Source organism: Capricornis sumatraensis, chromosome 18, assembly GCF_032405125.1.
Source record: "Capricornis sumatraensis isolate serow.1 chromosome 18, serow.2, whole genome shotgun sequence".
Classification (NCBI taxonomy): domain Eukaryota; kingdom Metazoa; phylum Chordata; class Mammalia; order Artiodactyla; family Bovidae; genus Capricornis; species Capricornis sumatraensis.
The window spans coordinates 73,584,855-73,604,652 of record NC_091086.1 but is presented as its reverse complement, the minus strand read 5'-3'; positions in this window follow the sequence as shown (position 1 = coordinate 73,604,652).

The window sequence follows — 19,798 nt, the reverse complement described above, 5'->3', positions numbered from 1 at the left end:
TGACATTTCTCCCGGCAATCATGATTCCAGCCTGTGCTTCTTCCAGCCCAGCGTTTCTCATGATGTACTCTGCATATAAGTTAAATAAGCAGGGTGACAATATACAGCCTTGACGTAGTCCTTTTCTATTTGGAACCAGTCTGTTGTTCCATGTCCACTTCTAACTGTTGCTTCCTGACCTGCATATAGGTTTATCAGGAGGCAGGTCAGGGGGTCTGGTATTCCCATCTCTCTCGGAATTTTCCAGTTTATTGTGATCCACACAGTCAAAGATTTTGGCATAGTCAATAAAGCAGAAATAGATGTTTTTCTGGAACTCTCTTGCTTTTTCAATGATCCAGTGGATGTTGGCAATTTGATCTCTGGTTCCTCTGCCTTTTCTAAAACCAGCTTGAACATCAGGGAGTTCACGGTTCACGTATTGCTGAAGCCTGGCTTGGAGAATCTTGAGTGTTACTTTGGAAGGCAGCAAACGGAAGCCCCCAGCTTTGAGCTGACTGCTCCAAGCTTGTAGGAATCTGAGACACGTTCCCGTCCTGGGTAAGACATAGGTTCTTCTTATCCTCTCTGCTCAGCAGCCAGAGGGCCAGGAGAGGTAGGAGGTTAATGAGTGGAAACCTGCCCTTGGGATGGACCATGGGGAGGTCAGTGTGCTACCCAGAGTGGCCCAGGCCTCTGTTGTGATGAGTGACAGAAACTCCTCGGGAGAAAGAGGATCCGGGTCCAGGGTGCGGGCTTCCACTCCTGGAATTGCCTACATCCCACCCAACAGAACCCGGGGGGCCAGTGTCAGCAAGCGCCAGGCCCGCAGCTTAGCGATGATGCTGGCTGCCTCACCCTGAGTGGGAGGATTGAGCGAGATCAGCCATCCTTGGCCCAAGTGGGGACCCATCTCCCCTCTCGTCCCCCTCTGCCCCTGCCCCTGCCCCTGGTGAGGCCGTGGTGCTGGGCTGGGAGATGATCCTGGGAGGGAGGGGCTCTCAGGGAGGGGCAGGGGGCCCTGCAGGCATTTGAGGCAGCAGAGGCTGAGGAATCTCTACAGGAATCCCCCCATTGCCCACCCACCGACTGGACCACAGCTGCCCCGGAGCCCCAGGTGGGTCTGTAACCCCCCTAGGCAGCCCACTGGCTCCCTCCAGGGACACTTCCCACACATACATCCTCTTGCCAAGCTGACTTCTCAGCACAGGTGTGTCCGTAGTCTGAAGGGTTGCTTAAACAAATACTGTAGCCCTGAGATTGCAGCCAGGATAAATCCCGAAGCTTCGGAGCCAGATAAGCCTGCTTTCATCTCGATTCCATCACTCTGTAGCTGTACCACGGGGGTAAGTGAATTATCTCCTCCGAGCATCAGTGTGGTGATCAGCCAGAGGAGGTGTAACAATACTTACCTTCAAGGTTATGAAAAGGTTGGATGATCTATTAATGGAATTAATGACATTAGCATTTCAAATAGGAAATTTATGTGCATATGATTATCTCGGATGCCAAAATAGCGTGGGGTAAAATCCACCACCGTGTCTTCAAAAAGACTTGGCAAAGGAGGAATAGAAGGAGAGTTCTTTGAATTGACACAGGCTGCCTGCTAGACTCTTGCACTAAATGTTCCATGTGCCTAAAAAGAGATGTTAGAGCCATGTGTCTGTTAGAGTCGTGTGTCTGCCAAGGGGTTCTGCTCTTCATGCTCCTGGTCCCCGCTGACCGTGTTCTAACCACAGGGATGACAATACAATAAATAAGTAAATACCTCGGAGGAAAGTGACATTTACCAACCATGTAATTAGCCGTCCAGGAGAGCTGGGAGGAGGCACGGAAGCTCTTTGCCAACCAAGTAAAGCAGCCAGTTACAAAGGCTATAAACAGAAACTTGTCTCTGTGCAGACATCAGCGATTAGAACACTTTAGAACAAAAATTCCCAATTCCACCAAAATAAAAGCAAAGCAAAGAATCCCTCAATATACGTGAAATGCACGTGAAATACACAAACATTTTTGGAAAACAGCAAAAGAGAATGAGTTACAGGACAGTCATGCTGGATTCCTGAGTGGGGGCAGTCAGCCGTGAACACGTCAGTGTCTCTCACATCCGTCTATAGATCAAAGGAATACCTACCAACGTAGCAACACACTTTTTAAGGAACTGGACACGCTAATTACAGCATTTACGTAGAAGGTACAGACAGTGTAACACCCACGAGAAACATCTGTGGAAAACTCCTCCTTCTTATGGTAAATGTTTGATACAGATTTCATTGTGATGAGGCTGGGAGAATATGGACCATGCTCTGGCTGTTGTAGAAAAACTGACTCTCAATACGGGACATTCAAGTTCGATATCCTCCTACTTTGCATCCTACGGAACGGCTATCATGTAGAGCAGCATAATGCAGAAAGAAGATGAAATGGCCCAAAGAAAGCACAGAATAATGTTTTATAGAACAGACTTAAATGATTAATGGCTCATGCTCTTAGAAGTTAAAAATCTTCAGTCTAAAATTTCCCATAAACCAAACAAGCAACTGCCTAGAGAAATTTGCAACACAATTGCATTGCAGCACGTACAATTGACAAGAAGTTACTGTTTGTTCCTAAAGTCTCTTTTATAAAGTAACTCAGAGACCCAAGTAAATACACCAACTGTATCTTTAACAAAGGAACGAAGGTAATACAGTGGAGAAAATCGCAAGTGGTCAGGATATTAACAAGAAACAAAATGAATTAGGATACAGGTTCTTTACCAAAATTTCAATCAAAATGATAGTAGCCCAAAATGTAAGACAGAAAACTATAAACTGCAAGAAAATAACAGGAAAAATCTCAATGATCCTGGGTCCCGAGATAACTTTTTAGATACAGCACCGATGACAGGATCCTCAGAAGAAATAATTGATAATCCAGGGTTCATTTAAAATGCAAAACAGCAAGCTGCTATCGTAACACAGGGAACCTGGTCTGGAGCCCTGGGACAACCTAGAGGGGTGGAATGGGAGCGGGAAGGGAGGCTCCAGAGGCAGGGAATATGCATGTAATTATGGCTGATTCACACTGTCGTCTGGCAGGAACCAGTACAACATTATAAAGCAGTTACCCTCCAAATTCAATCAATTTAAAAATCAAAGAAAGCCAAACAAGCAAATACATATCTGGTCTGAGAAAGACACTGTCAAAAGAATTAAAAACAAGCTACAAAGAGGGGGAAAATACTTGCACGAGACATATCTGTTAAAGACTCTGATCCAAAATATACAAGAACACAAAATACAACAATAAGAAAACAAATTTTGGTTTAAAAATGGGCAGAAGTCCCAAACAGACACCTCACCAAACAAGATACATAGATGACGATAATCATATGCCAAGAAGCTCATGATCTGAGCTCATCAGCAAACTGCAATTTAAAATAACCATGAGACACCACTACACACCTATTAGAATGACCAAAATCCCAATCACTGACACCACCAGAGGCTGGGGAGCATATGGCTGGAGCGATGGGAATTCTTATTCATCGCTGGTGGGAAAGCAAAATGGTACAGCTACACTGGAAGACAGTTTGGTCATTTCTTTGAAAATGAAACAAACTCTTACCATATGATCCAGCAATCACGATCCTTGGCATTTACACAAATGAATTGAAAACTTATGTCCACAAAAACCTTCATACCCATGATTATAGCAGCTTTATTCATAATTGCCAAAACTTAGAAGCCAGCAAGATGTCTTTCAGGGAAGGGATAAATAAACTGTATTGCATCCCAATAATAAAACTTCACTCAGCACTAGAAGAAATAAGCTCTCAAGACACAAAAAGACACGGAGGAAACTGAAATGCATATGGTTAAGTGAAAAGACTCTGTCTGAAAGGCTACATACTGTATGCTTCCAGCTCTGTGACATTCTGGCAAAGACAAACTACGGAAACAGCGAAAAGATCGGTGGTTACCAAGGTTTGGGAGGAGGGTGGGATAAAAGCTATCACAGAGGGTTTGTAGGGCAATGGAAGCATTCCGCACAATACTGTGATTGTGGAGGCACGTCAGTGAATGCTTGTCTAAACCCGTGGAATGTACAGCCTGGGAGTGAACCCTAGTGCAAGCTATGGGCTCTGCGTGATGACTATGGTCAAAGGAGGTTCCTCAGCTATAACAGGTGTACCATCTGGAGTGGGATGCTGAAAATGGGGGTGGTGGTGGTTTAGTTGCTGTTTGACTCTTGCGATCCCAAGGACTTGTAGCCCGCCAGGCTCCCCTGTTTTCCAGGCAGGAATACTGGAGTAGGTTGCCATTTCCTTCTCCAGGAGATCTTCCCTACACAGGGATTGAACCTGGGTCTCCCGCCCTGCAGGCAGATTCTTTACCAACTGAGCTACCAGGGAAGCTACCAGGGAACACTCGTGGGGAAGGTCTGTGTGGAGGAAGGGGGTATTTTGGAAACTTCTGTGTCTCTCCCTTAATTTCACTGTGAGCCCAAACTGCTCTGAAAAACAGCCTGTTAAAAACATGAGAGAGCGAGAACCATAGTACAATGATGCAGCCGTAGTATTAGCTACTACTTAACAAGGACCTACTACTTGCCAGGCATGCACGACCCCTAACTGTGTGGTCTTATCAAGTAATTTAACCGTCCTGAACCTTAGTTTGTCCATCTGTAAAATGGGGCAATAACAATCACTCTACTTCATTGGATTGTTTGGAAGATCCAATGAAGTCATTCTTGTTCAGCCGCTAAGTCATGTCCAACCCTTTGCGACCCTATGGACTGCAGCGTGCCAGACTCCTCTGTCTGTCACTATATCCCAGAGCGTGCTCACATTCATGTCTGTTGAGTTGGTGATACTATCTAACCATCTCATCTTCTGCCACCTTTTTTTTTTTTTTTTGCCTTCAATCTTTCCCAACATCAGGGTCTTTTCCAATGAGTCAGTTCTTTGCATCCAATTAAGTAATGCAGCTTCCCTCGTAGCTCAGTCAGTAAAGAATCTGCCTGCAATGCAGGAGACTTGGGTTCGATTCCTGGGTTGGGAAGATCCCCTGGAGAAGGAAACAGCAATCCGCTCCAGTGTTCTTGCCTGGAGAATCCCTTGGAAAGAAGAGCCTGTCGAGCTACAGTCCATGGGGTCGCAAGAGTCGGATGTGACTGAGCAACTACCTCCCCACCACCAAGTAATGTGTGTGAGGTCCTTAGCACTATGCCTGGGTCCTAGTAAGTGTCCAGAAGATAGTTATTATTACTATCATTTTAACTAATATATATATAAAGATAACCTCACAGGTAAAAGAACAAAGCCTGTAGACGGCAGTAGCAGCAGAGATCCCGACGGGCTGTGCTGATAACAACAGAAATGGGACGAAAGCAACGACGACACATGTTTCCATCATCAGCTTCACAGCAGTTTAAAAAGACGGATCCTCCTGAATCCATCTCGAGTGTGGGGATTTGGGGCCCCCTGCATGTTGGTCGGGGGGGCACGCAGGCAAGCGCTGTGGACCACACTGGTAGTAACAGTGCTCAGCTGTGAGAGGGCCATGCGTCCACATTCGGGGGGCCCCGTGGCAAGTGCTGTTCAGCCTGCTGCGTATTTGCTGTCTCTTTCCACGGAGGAGACCCCATCATATGCCCTGCACTCAGGGGCACATTAGTCAACCCTAACGGGCTGGGAGGAGTAGATAGGAAAGAGCTTTTAGGCTCAGCTTTTCCTTGGCTGCCTTTTCGAGTTGTTTTATGTTTTGTGTTTGAAAGTAAAATACTTGTTGCTGGGTCATTTATAGGAGTGTTTTTTCCATCTGTTCTATATGATCCTGGATCCCCTCAAGAAATCTGCCCCCCCCCATTATCAATAAAAAAGCATTGCTCCATTGCCCGTGTTCCTACTTGCTTTATTGCTTCCAGCCTCCTGCTCCAGAAGTCGTGTTGGATGATGGCAGAGGATCAGCTTTTTTTGTGTACGTAGCAGCCTTGGTGACTCAGTGGTAAAGAATCTGCCTGCAATGCCGGAGACCTGGGTTCAATCCCTGGGTCGGGAAGATCCCCTGGAGAAGGGAAGGACAGCCCACTCCAGTATTCTTGCCCGGGGGAATCCCATGGACAGAGGAGCCTGGCGGGCTATGGTCCACGGGATCACAAAGAGTTGGACATGCCTGAGCGACTATCACTTGCATTTTCTTTTCACAGGAGCTCTGCGTGGCTCCTCCAGTTCAGCTTATCAACTTTAAGACCTGCCAGTGGCTACCAGCTGAACGTGGAAGAATGTGGTTGTATGATGAAAACATGCTTTGGGCTCAATCTTGATAGACTGTACTTTCTAAGATGAGCTAACTTAAACATTTAGGAGTTGACACTGCAGGTCTGCAGAACTGTGCAATGGGCTTACCTCACGCTCACCTTCTTGCTTTTAAACCAGGAGCCACACGGTGGTGTAAGGAGGGGGTGCAGAGACATAGAAGACTCCCAGGGGACAAGCAGCAGGTGCTCAGCACGCAGAGGTACCGGCTTCCTCCTCCTGAGCTGCTGACCCCACGCCCACGGCTCCAAAGACTCATGATCTCCTCTCCAGGCTATGCCCCTCAGTTCCAGGGATGGACATCTGAGTACTGCACACACACGAAGTCCCTGTGTTACAGATGTGCAAACGGACAAACACACCAACAAGCCAAGCACCAACTTAGGCAAGCTTCACCTTCAGAACATAAATCTGTGTGTCTGTCTCTACATGCATGTGCATATATGTATTTTTTTCATAGAAAGACAATTGTAAGGAACGCACCAAATTACCAAATCATTCAGTTCAGTTCAGTTCAGTCGCTCAGTCGTGTCCGATTACCACTGGTTATAAACAAGCTAATGAGATACGGGTAAGTTGTTTTTCTTTTCACTTCTGAATTTTCTATAATGAACCTATAATTCTATAATAATCAAGACAAAAATGAGTTTTCCCTGTAATATTCAGAAGAAAAACAGTGAGAAGTGGCTCTGAGCATGGGCTGACCCCTGCAGAACAGAGCGGGTTCCCAGGCCCAGTTTCCTTAGTTCTGCGCTCTTTCAGGACTTGCTGTCCCAGCAATCAACGTCATCAGTAAATGGATGCGTTTGTCTCTCTGGATGCTAGTGTAAGAACATCCAACATGAACGTCGTGGTGCCAACCTTAATTCACTCTCTTCATCAGTTCTAAGTGATGGTTAGATTATCATAACAATGGTTCAGTACAAAGTAACATTTTCAGTTTTTAAACAGAAGTCTGGGTTGTTTCCCCCTGTTCCTCCTTGGTTTAAAGTGAAATTTGATTAGCAATTGAGTTAGATTTCAGCATTTAAGTGCCAGTTGATTCAGAAGTTATAATTTGACCAGCCTAAAGCTTTTCTTTGCTAAATAGAATCTTTATTTAATGAAACTGTGGGCTCAATGCAGGAGTTCAGCTTCAATGAAATTCAAAGAGTAAATGTTTTAAATACTTAGAATAAACCATTCAAAACAATTTTGCAAAGTAGTCAAACACTATAAAAGTACCCATCTCATGTATATATATATATACATACACACACTTATACGTTGCACACACACACACATGCTTTATATGTACACATAATTTTGTGATGCATGTTTGGAGATATGTGTATATAAAATAATTATATATGCAATGAAAGTGAAAGTGTTAGTCTCTCAGTCGTGTCTGACTCTTTGCGACCCCCATGGACTGTAGCTTGCCAGGTATTTCTGTCTGTGGGTTTCTCGAGGCAAGAATACTGGAGTTGCCATTCCCTTCTCCAAGGGATCTTCCTGATCTGGGATCAAACCTGGGTCTCCTGCATTGTGAGTGGATTCTTTATGATCTGAGCCACCAGGGCTTCCCTTATATATGGATTAATGTGGCATATATTATATATGAAACATGCTGCAGGAATCTGGTAAATTCGGTATCACTAATATATATTCTATATAATATAAAATATATATCGGGGCTTCGCAGGTGGCGCCAGTGGTAGAGAATTCACCTGCCAGTGCAGTAGGCATAAAAGACAAGAGTTCGAGCCCTGGGTCAGGAAGATCCCCTGGACAAGGGAGACATTCCCCAGCATTCTTGCCTGGAGGGCTCCGATGGGTCCATAGAGTCGGAAAGAGTCTGATACGACAGAGCAACTAACTCAACATACATGTTATAATTAATAATTTGCATTAAATGTCACTCCTAATAGTCTTAATTCATGAAATGTTAAAAATCAGAAGGGGCTTTGGAGATGATGCGGTTTGGCACAAAGGGACACTGTTTTCTTGTTTGGATTTCCTTGGATTGAGTACAAATGTAATAGGAACCGTGGGCATCTGCTGGATGTCAGGCAAGCCACGTCGCTGTCACGTATATTTTATTTTGTCATGACAACCGTGTGCTCTGGCAGGCAGACGAGGACCTCACAGTGGAGGACATAACCGTCGAGAAATCTATTGACATACGCCTATCTATGTCTACAGGTCGCTCAGCCGTGTCCAACTCTTTGCGACCCCGTGGACTGTAGCCCACCAGGCTCCTCCATCCATGGGATTCTCCAGGCAAGGATACTGGAGTGGGTTGTCATTTCCTTCTCCAGGGGATCTTCCCAACCCAGGGATCGAATCCAGGTCTCCTGCATTGCAGGCAGACACTTTAACCTCTGAGCCACCAGGGAAGCCCGTATTGACATGAGTAGCCCTGCTCTATAATCCCTCTGACTCACTCTTGCCAAGAGGGTCTTTGGAAGGGATGGGAGTGAGGGTTCACCCAGAAGACGCGGGGGCAGAGAGGGGAAGGGAGGCAGGTCACTGCCCCCACCCTCCCAAGGGACCGTCTGTGCATCCCTGGCATGGCGGTGACACACGCCTCTTTTCTCGAAGCAGAGGCAAAAGGGTTGGATCATTTCTCCTTCCTTACTTTTTGAGAACACACATCTTTATTTAAAACAAAGATTCTCCTGAATCCCTTTTATAGCTTTCTTCCCTCCGGTGCCAAAGCTGATAGTCCATTAAGGAATCGCATGCCAAATCTGCTTCTTTTCCTTCTCTCATACATTTTTCAGTTTCATCCTTTTAGAAAGGAAAAAGGCAAAGACTACCCATGGCAGCTTCCAAGGCATGCAGGAAGCCTTCTGGGAGTGTTTATCAAAGGATGTGGAAGGCTTTCTGGGGCATACTTCTCTAAGCCTCGGGCTGCAAGACAGAGATGCCATATTTATTATTCTTATTACGCAGAGGCAAAATGAGAGCTTGAAAACAAATGTTCACATTCAATCTAGGAGATAGAAAAGAAAGCTTTTTAAAAAACAGGGTTATTAAAATTCAGAGACAGCAAATGCCTCCGGCAAGTTTCATCAGGGGAATTCTGGTGAGTGAGTTTTCATTTTCAGAGTTTTAAGCAACTGAAATTTCCATTTTCAATTTCACTAAAAAAGAATATATATGTATATATAAAATCTCTACTTCTCAATTTGGAAAGAAGATATTAGGAAGGTTGATATATTTACAAATATTGGAAAATACATATTCATTAATTTCTGTATTCTGTTTTAGACATTTAAAAATTACTATTAGCTTTCCACTGTGAGTAGTATATTTTTTTTTCTATAAAAGAAAAAGATCTCAGTTTTTACTTATTTGTCAGACTCCAAGGAAATGAAATGGAATTTTCTACTAGAGAAATATAGTTTGATAAACCCAATCTGAGATCTTGATAGTCTTCATTAAAAAGTTCCCCAAGGGTAAGCTATGCTGGCTATATGAAGAGTAAACACATACATGTCAAGATCTGGGCATGAGGTATGACAGTGCTTATACTTTTGTCCTCATGGACATATTGATAAAGGATTTTTATAGGAGGGTAGATACACATATTTCCCACAAATAATTATTTTTTGGACTTTACCTAGTTCAAACTCTTAAATCTTCACCATCATTATCATTCAAGTCTAGTGAAAGAAAATTCTGGGTTATGTGGAAATCATGATTTTTCGCTCCAAGAGGAGAGTCATGGCACCATACGAAGATGTGTCCCAGAGGATTATGTTGCCTGTACAGAACTCAAGGAGAGGCACTAAAATGGCTAGACCTGGAATTTGAAGGAGCACCTCTGAGTCTCTTTTGAGGCAGGCCGGCTGTGTGGCTCTAGGCTCTCCGTCTGAATTTCCATCTTTGTGAAAGCTGTGGGATCATATGAGCTGAGCATCGGATGAGAAACACATGGGGTACTGCACGTGAAACCTTGTCAAGTTCATTTCCACGTATAGGATGGAGATCGTTTGAATCACAGGTAGGCATGCTGAGCGCATGAGGCAGTTCCAGGTAGGACGGAGTAAGCACACTTCACCCGGCAACCCCCCATCCCAACCCCGCCATTGAATTCAGCTCTAGGACCCGGATGGAATGCTGACATCAGCTATTTGAGAATTCTGGAAGATTCATACTACCGGGTGGATTGGAGAAGAAGACCAGAATTCAGACTTTCATCAAACTGACGCAGGGTACCGTTTCTCACAGTCTGAAACTTAGACACGGGCATTGGATGGAGCAAGAAACTCCAGAAGACACTCCCTAGTTCAGGCTCGAGGGGCAGCAAAGGTGTCTCGTGAGGGAGAGCAGCAGGTAGAGTAGCCTAACCTGGAAAAGAGAGAATCTTCCTCTTTCATCGGAGGAGCTCTGGCCTTACGAAAATGGGGTATCTTTTTCTTTTCTTTCATGTGTTTCTGTCCTCCCATCACTTGGCCTTAATTGTGGGCACAGTTTGGGGAAGTGCACGTCAGAGAAGGATAAATAAACCCTAGGTTTTCCAGAATAAAAAAGGGGAACCTTAGGGAACTGAAGAGTACTGAGTACGGAGAGAAAAGGGCCTGGAAAAGCCACCCTACACATTGTTAAACACCGGGGCTCAGCCTCAAAGTGCCCCAGCGTGGATCTTACCTAGAGCAGCATACGGAAGAATTTAAAACTAGACTGAGGGACAGACCTCTGCCTTGGTTCTGAGCTCAGCATCACACACATGGCTTGGATCATTTCAGTGCTGCCCAGGATTTGAAAGTGGAATGGATGTTCAAACCACAGCCTAGGGAAGCCTCGGTGTGACTCACAGCCTAGACTCAGCCACCACCTGCTAAACTAGTGCTGAGATAAGTCTCTAAGCCCAAGATGGAGCTGCTCCTGACTCGGTGCCACATCAGGAGAACTCAAACGTGGGTGAGTTTTGTGTTCATGTAGATGTTCCACTCGAGTAGAAATACAGTACATGCTGTCACTTCAGCTCAGTTGCTCAGTTGTGTCTGACTCTTTGCAGCCCCATGGACTACAGCACGTCAGGCTTCCCTGTCCATCACCAACTCCCAGAGCTTACTCAAACTCATGTCCATCAAGTTGGTGATGCCATCCAACCATCTCATCCTCTGTTGTCCCCTTTTCCTCCCGCCTTCAATCTTTCCCAGTATCAGGGTCTTTTCCAATGAGTCAGTTCTTCGCACAAGGTAGCCAAAGTACTGGAGTTTCAGCTTCAGCATCAGTCCTTCCAGTGAACACCCAGGACTGAGCTCCTTTAGGATGGACTGGCTGGATCTCCTTGCCGTCCAAGGGACTCTCAAGAGTCTTCCCCTGCACCACAGTTCAAAAGCATCAATTCCTCGGTGCTCAGATTTCTTTATGGTCCAACTCTCACATCCATACATGACTACAGGGAAAACCATAGCCTTGACTAGATGAACCTTTGTTGGTAATGTCTCTGCTTTTTAATATGCTGTCTCGGTTGGTTGTAGCTTTTCTTCCAAGGAGTAAGTGTCTTTTAATTTCATGACTGCAGTCACCATCTGCAGTTATTCTTGAGCCCTCCCAAAATAAAGTCTCTCACTGTTTCCATTATTTCTCCATCTATTTGCCATGAAGTGATGGGACCAGATGCCATGATCTTAGTTTTCTGAATGTTGAGTTTTAAGCCAATTTTTTCACTCTGCTCTTTCACTTTCATCAAGAGGCTCTTTAGTTCTTCTTTGCTTTCTGCCATAAGGGTGGTGTCATCTGCGTATCTGAGGTTATTGAGCCAGTCCCCAAAGCCAAGCCATCTCTAGGTATTACACTTATTTCCTTTTTCCTTATTCTTTATCCTGCAAAAGAGTCCTTCCTCCCTCCCCATTTTTGCAGTTCTGAATGGAAACTGTCTGTTTCATGAAGAGTTCAGTTCAGTTCAGTTCATTTCAGTCGCTCAGTTGTGTCTGACTCTTTGCAACCCCATGAATCGCAGCATGCCAGGCCTCGCTGTTCATCACCATCTCCCGGAGTTCACTCAGAGTCACATCCATTGAGTCCGTGATGCCATCCAGGCATCTCATCCTCGGTCATCCCCTTCTCCTCCTGCCCCCAGTCCCTCCCAGCATCAGAGCCTTTTCCAATGAGTCAACTCTTCGCATGAGGTGGCCAAAGTACTGGAGTTTCAGCTTCAGTATCATTCCTTCCAAAGAAATCCCAGGGTTGATCTCCTTCAGAATGGACTGGTTGGATCTCCTTGCAGTCCAAGGGACTCTCAAGAGTCTTCTCCAACACCACAGTTCAAAAGCATCAATTCTTCAGCGCTCAGCCTTCTTCACAGTCCAACTCTCACATCCATACATGACCACAGGAAATACCATAGCCTTAACTAGACGGACCTTAGTCGGTAATGTCTCTGCTTTTGAATATACTATCTAGGTTGGTCATAACTTTCCTTCCAAGGAGTAAGTGTCTTTTAATTTCATGGCTGCAGTCACCATCTGCAGTGATTTAGGAGCCCCCAAAAATAAAGTCTGACACTGTTTCCACTGTTTCCCCATCTATTTCCCATGAAGTGATGGGGCCAGATGCCATGATCTTAGTTAAAGTTGTTTTTTTAATCACCTAAATTGTGTTCTTTACTTATTTTTTTAACAATAGGAAATATTAGCATTCTTCATAAGCTTTATATAAGACCCCAAAGTCTTATAATATAATACTCAAAGTGACCAAGATACAGTCCAAAATCATTCAGCCTATAAAGAACCAGGAAAACCTCAGCTATGTGGGGACAGATATTTAGTCCATGTAATGTCAAGTTGGCACAAATGTCAGAAATATCTATCAAAAGCTTTAAAGTGATGATTATAAAATGCTCCAAGAAGGAATGGCAAACATTGTTAAATGGAAAGACAGAAACTTTTAACAAAGTGAAATATATTAAAAAAAATAAACGAATGTACAAGAAACATTGATTGACATTGCATTGACCCCATGGAATTTTCACAAAATACTATTAAATAAGAAAAGAGAGGAGCAGAGAACACTGTGGATAAGTTTGCAAATAAAGCTGTGAATGAGGAGGAGTTCAGGAGGACACTCACACACTACCAACACTGATGGGAGATCCTGCAGATAACTGTACAGGACAAGATTTAACGGAATGTATGAAGGCTTCCCAGGTGGCTCAGTGGCAAAGAACAAGCCTGCCAATGCAGGACGCTTGGGTTCGATCCCTGGCTTGGGACGATCCCCTGGAGGAGAGCATAGTAACCCACTCCAATATTTTTTTCTTTAATATAAATTTATTTATTTTAACTGGAGGCTAATTACTTTACAGTATTGTAGTGGTTTTGCCATACATTGACATGAATCAGCCACGGGTGTACACGTGTTCCCCATCCTGAACACCCCCCACCTCCCTCCCCATCCCATCCCTCTGGGTCATCCCAGTGCACCAGCCCCGAGCACCCTGTCTCATGCATCGAACCTGGACCGGCGATCTGTTTCACATATGATATTATACATGTTTCAGTGCTATTCTCTCAAATCATCCCACCCTCGCCTTCTCCCAGAGTCCAAAAGACTGTTCTATACATCTGTGTCCCTTTGGCTGTCTCACATACAGGGTTATCGTTATCATCTTTCTAAATGCTATATATATGCATTAGTATAATGTATTGGTGTTTTTCTTTCTGGCTTACTTCACTCTGTATAATAGGCTCCAGTTTCATCCATCTCATTAGAACTGATTCAAATGTATTATTTTTAATGTCTGAGTAATGCTCCATTGTGTATATGTACCACAGCTTTCTTATCCATTCGTCTGCTGATGGACATCTAGGTTGCTTCCATGTCCTGGCTATTATAAACAGTGTTGCAATGAACATTGGGGTACATGTGTCTCTTTCAATTCTGGTTTCCTTGGTGTGTATGCCCTGTAGTGGGATTGCTGGGTCATATGGCAGTTCTGTTTCCATTTTTTTTTTTTTTACCACTCCAATATTCTTGCCTGGGAAATCCCATGGACAGAGGGGTCTGGCAGGCTACAGTCCGTGGGCTCGCAAAAGAGTCGGACATGAATTAGTGACTAAACAATAAACAAGACAAGATATTGTGAACACACAGAGCTAGAACATGCACACTATCAAAGAATAAGACAGACAAACAGAAGAGCAGGTCCGCCCTTCTTAGATTCCTTTTAATTTTATAGAGCAGTTCTATCAAAGTATTTTTTAAAATTACCCATGGGCTTGTTTGTAACAGGAGTGATGGTGCTTCTCATGTTTGTGTGCCTGCCTCAAAAAAAGTATTATTCAAAGATGGCAATATGCTCTCAGGTGTGGGCAGGCTCAAGAAACTTCGGGGATGGCACACAGAGCCAGAAAGCCTGCCCCATTCACATCAGATGCTCTTGGGACCACACCCCGCCTCCAAATGCCAAGAACACAGGTTAAATGCTGCACATCTTGTAACTCAGATTAGTTAAATCAGTCTTTATTCAAGTCTCCCATCTCCAGGATTTCAGAAGGTCCTTGTGGTTGGCAGAATAGTGGCCCCCAAAGATGCCCATTTTCTAACCCATGGAACCTATGAACAGGTTAATTTACAGGCATAGAACGGGACTTTGCCAACGTGATTATGTTGAAGCTCTTGAGATGGGGACAGGATTCTGGAGTATGGGAGTGGATCCGGGCAGTAACAGCAGGAAGCTAGGAGGTCAAAGAGAGAGAAGGGAGACGTGAGGATGAAAGCAAGAGTCAGATACAAGGGGGACAGAGCCAGCAAACGTGGGTGTCTCTGAGAGGCCGGGAAACGGCGAGGAGTGGATTCCTCTCCCCGCGCCTCCGGAAGGCACAAGCTCTGCTGATACCTGGGTTTTATTTAGCCCAGTGAGACTCCTGACCCCCAGAGTCCTAAGGTAACAGTGGTTGTGGTTTAGTCGCTTAAGTGTGTCCGACTCTTACAGCCCCATGGACTGTGGCTCACCAGGCTCCTCTGTCCATGGGGATTCTCCAGGCAAGAATACTGGAGTGGGTTGCCATTTCCTTCTCCAGGGGATCTTCCCGATCCAGGAATCGAACCCGGGTCTCCCGCATTGCGGGCAGATGCTTTACCAACTGAGCTACAGGGGAGGCCCTAAGGTACCAGAGGTGCATTCAAGTTCGTGGTGACCTGCTGCAGCAGCCACAGGGAGGAGCACAGTCCCCTTGGGAATCCTTGCCGCCTTGTCTCCGTCTCTTGCTGAGCGAGTCCACGAGCTGTGCTGGAGACTGCTCTCACCGGTCTTCATGTTCCTGACGTTTCTGCTTTCTCTTGGCCCCAAGTGTGGTCCTGCACTGGACAAGCTCCCTCTTCTGTCACTGCACTGAGGCATCGTGCACATAAATATGTGTGCAAAGTCATCCAGACATTGTGTGGCCAGTCGAGGAAGATTCTGGGAAGAAAACAATTTTATTTGTGAGCTGGGATGGAAATGTTTTCGGCTACCGCATCCTTAAAAATGCATCGGCGCCCCAGGCAGGAACAATTCCTTTCCCTGACAATGGCTCTTGAGTGGCTTCGGACTCCACCCTCTCAGCAGCCCCTAGGAAACCTTCCCTGTTCGTCTTCACATTCCCCCCCTCCCCGCCCCGCACTGATCCCCAGCTGCTGGTGGAAACTCTACAGTCTGGTCTTTAATTCCGCCTTCCAGATCACACTCTTAAGTTTTGCCATGGAAAACCAAAGAGATCATTTAGTATGCTTTATCCCACATGAAGGAGAATTATGCCAGGGGAAAGCAGCTGCAGTTAATTTTTATGTAGATTTTTAAAATTTCATCATTTCTGCTATAAGATGACTCTTTCCTCCCGCTTCCCCATGTTAACTTCTTTGGCTTTGTTTCACTCTTGACTTCACTGGTCCTGAGGACACTGTCAGTTACTCCTGGGGAAGAGGCTGGGGCAATGACTCTGCTACTGCGGTCTGTCTACACACCCACCTTCCTCTGCTTTAACCTCCTGAGAGTGTCAGTAAATTCACTTCTGGACTTCAGTAAATTCAGTAGCTTCACTTCTGGACGTCTCTCCGTTTAAGGTGGCCAGAGGGGCACATATTCAGTTTTGCCCTGATTCCTTCCCAAGGAGGTAAGTCTTGATGTTTAGCCCAGCTTCTGAGAGCTGAGCGCCCGTCTCCTAGTTGCCATGAGGGCTCGATGGTGGCCCTGCCAGTAAAGAACCTGCCTGGCAACACAGGAGACATGCGTTCGCTTCCTGGGTCAGGAAGTTCCCCTGGAGAAGGACACGGCCACCCACTCCTGTATTCTTGCCTGGAGGATCTCATGGACAGTGGAGCCTGGTGAGCTGCAGTCCACAGGGTTGCAGAGTCAGACAGGACTTAGCAATTCAACAAAAACAACTAAGGGTATCATGAAGACACAGCAGTGAGCGGGAGAACTCAGCTCCCTCCACGTCCCAAAGTGTGAAGAGCTGACACTCAGGTGGGCCCGGGGGCAGACGTTGGATGCAGGCAGGAGTGGCCTCAGGATGCACCCAGTGAGCTCTCCTTTCTGTCTTGAGGATGGAGGCCGCCCGTGGGGCCACGTACCAGGCCACCTTTCCACTGTTCGGGCTCCCGAGGGCTGCTCCTGCAGGGTCACGGATCCTTCCTGTGTCTTCCCTGCTCCTCTGGGAGGGGAAGCCTGGGCAGTGTGATAATAAGTGCAGGAGAGGAGGGCAGAGAGGGAGTACACCACAGTTCACGCCCCAAACCCTGTCTGGGGTTCGAGTACACACACCAGGGGCTGTCCGAGAAGTGAGGAGAACCACGGGCTGATGCGATGGAGGGACCCTGCCGCCAGAGGAGCACCTCCGACAGCACCCGGGATCGACTGGGTCAGCCTGACAGTCTCAGGAGCTCCACGGATGGAAACACTGACATGATCAGTATTATTTCACAACCTGAACACTGAGGATAAATGCTACCACAAAATAAGCGGATTTTTTTTTTTTTTCCTATCCTCTGGTTTCCTGCCCTGGCTCGTGAGATGAGCATGTTGAGAAAATGTGAGTCACACACTCGCGCTCCTTGGGAGCAAAAAAGTGAGGTCCCTGACTGGTCATCTCCAAAATGTGGAGCTCACACCTCTGCAGGCTCCAGAAACATTTTCTGAAAAGGTCTGAAAGCAGGACACATGGCATCCCCGACGATCGGCTGCACTGACGTCACTGTCCCAGTGTTTTGGGCGTGAGCAGACTTGGGCGAGACTGCCTGTGCCCAGGAACACACATCACGAGAGTGATGCCGCCTTGCCAGTTCAGGCCGCCGTGACAGGCTGTGTGGCTTGATCAACAGCCTTTCATTTTCTCCTGGTTCTGGAGACTGGGGGTCTGAGACCACAGTGGCAGTGAGGTTGGTCCCCAGGAGAGCACGTCCTCCCTGGCTTGCAGACGTTTCTGCTTGCCGTGTCTTCACATGGCTTCTCTGTGTGCTTGAAGAGAGAACGAGAGCCCTGTGGTGTCTCTTTTCTTCTTACAAGGACACTGGCCCTGATAGACTAAGACCCTCCTCTTATGCCCTTGGGGCTTCCCAGGGGGTGCTAGAATCTGCCTGCCAATGCAGGAGACGTAAGACAAGCAGGTTCGATGCCTGGGTCGGGAAGATCCCCTGGAGGAGAGCATGGCAACCCACTCCAGTATTCTTGCCTGGAGAATCCCATGCACAGAGGAGCTTGGTGGGATGCAGTTCACAGGGTCACAGAGAGTCAGACATGACTGAAGTGACTTAGCATGCATGCCTTTGCCCTTATTTAACCTTAATTATCTCCCTAAATATCCTATCTCCAAACACAGACAATCTTGGGGGTCAGGGTTTCAAAAACACACATTTTGACAAATAAGTTGTCTAAAATGAAATGAATCACTGTAATTTAAAATGTAAACCATAGCAATTATAAACATTAAGACAGTCCTTAGTGTTCACTCCTAGGGTGTTTCAAAAGGTGATAAAATATGAAACTAAGCAGAGCTTATTAAGATCCACCATTTTTATCATATGACCTTTTCATCTCAAAATGTAAATGCACATAATAAATAAGTTTCCTAGCACGTGTGACTGCTTGGAGGTTTCTACAAACTCTGAAAAAACCAAGCTAATTAGGTGTGAAATATCAACTGGTGAGCATTTACAACCTAACAAAAAATACTCTAATGACTCGGTACATTTTATAAATGTATGATTTAGGCAAATCTCAAGGTTACATCTGCATCATGAATTCAGAAACAGCTGTAAAACCCGGTCACCATGAACCTTAAATATTGTGCTATCTACTTTTCTTCGGTTGGTAGTAAGTGTACATGCCTGTGTTTCATTTGTTAGATTTCTTTGCATTTTTCTGTCACCATTCCTTATCAATGCAATGGTAATGAAAGCACAATGTCTTCTGTGTAATAATCTCTCAGAGCTCTACTGAAAAATCCTCAGAAGCTCTAAATTCTGGAAGGTTAGTTAATCCACGAACTGAAATCAAAGGTGATTTTTTAGCTATTGATATAGAGACAATTTTGGCAATTCTTACCAACTCATATAAACAGGGGGAGATTTTGACTGTCTTCTTCCTTGGGGGTTATCCTAAAGAAGAACCTGAGATTAGGGCTTGAGCACAGGTGGTTTATTTGTTCAGGAACAAGTCTGTGTGGGGCACAGGATGACGTGAGGCACCCAGAGCCACACTGCCCCCAGCACCACCCAGATCTTACCATGATCACACTAAATCCACTCTGTCTGCCTCTTCAAGGTGATGTCTGGCTAATGACTTTGAAAATACATAGAAGGATCCAAGTATTCCTCTTCTGGGTAAATACCCCAGATAGTAAAGGTAGGATCTCAAAGAGATAGCCCATGTTCATGGATGCCATATTCACAATAGCTAAAAGGGAAAGCAACCCAAGAATCCATAGATGAATGAATACATAAACAAAATGCAGTTCTTCTGTACAAAGGGCTAGTTTTCAGTCTTAGAACAGAGGAAATGTGACACAGTCTACAACCCAGGTGAACCTCGGGGACATTATACTAAATGAAATAAACTATTCACAAAAGCCAAATACTGTATGATCCACTTTCTTGAAGGCCCTAGGATAGTCAAAACAAACTAGGATGGTGGTCATCAGGGACAGGGGAGGGGGGTTGGGGGCTTGTTGTCTAATGACATTTCAGTTGGAAATATGAAAAGACTTCTGCAGAGGGATGGTGGTGATGGCTGCAGGGCAACGTGAAAGTGCTCCACACAACTGAACCATACACCTAGAAGGGCCAAAACGGGAAGTCTTATGCTAAGTATATGTTACCAGGGGCTTCTCAGTGGCACTAGTGGTGAAGAACCTTCCTGCCAATGCAGGAGACGTAGGAGACACGGGGTTGAACCTGTGTCGGGCAGACCCTCTGGAGGAGGAAATGGCAACCCACTGGAGTATTTCTGCCTGGAAAATGTCATGGACAGAGAAGTCTGCTGGGCTATAGTCACGGGGTCACAAAGAGTTGGACATAACTGAGCATGCACGTAGGAATGCATAT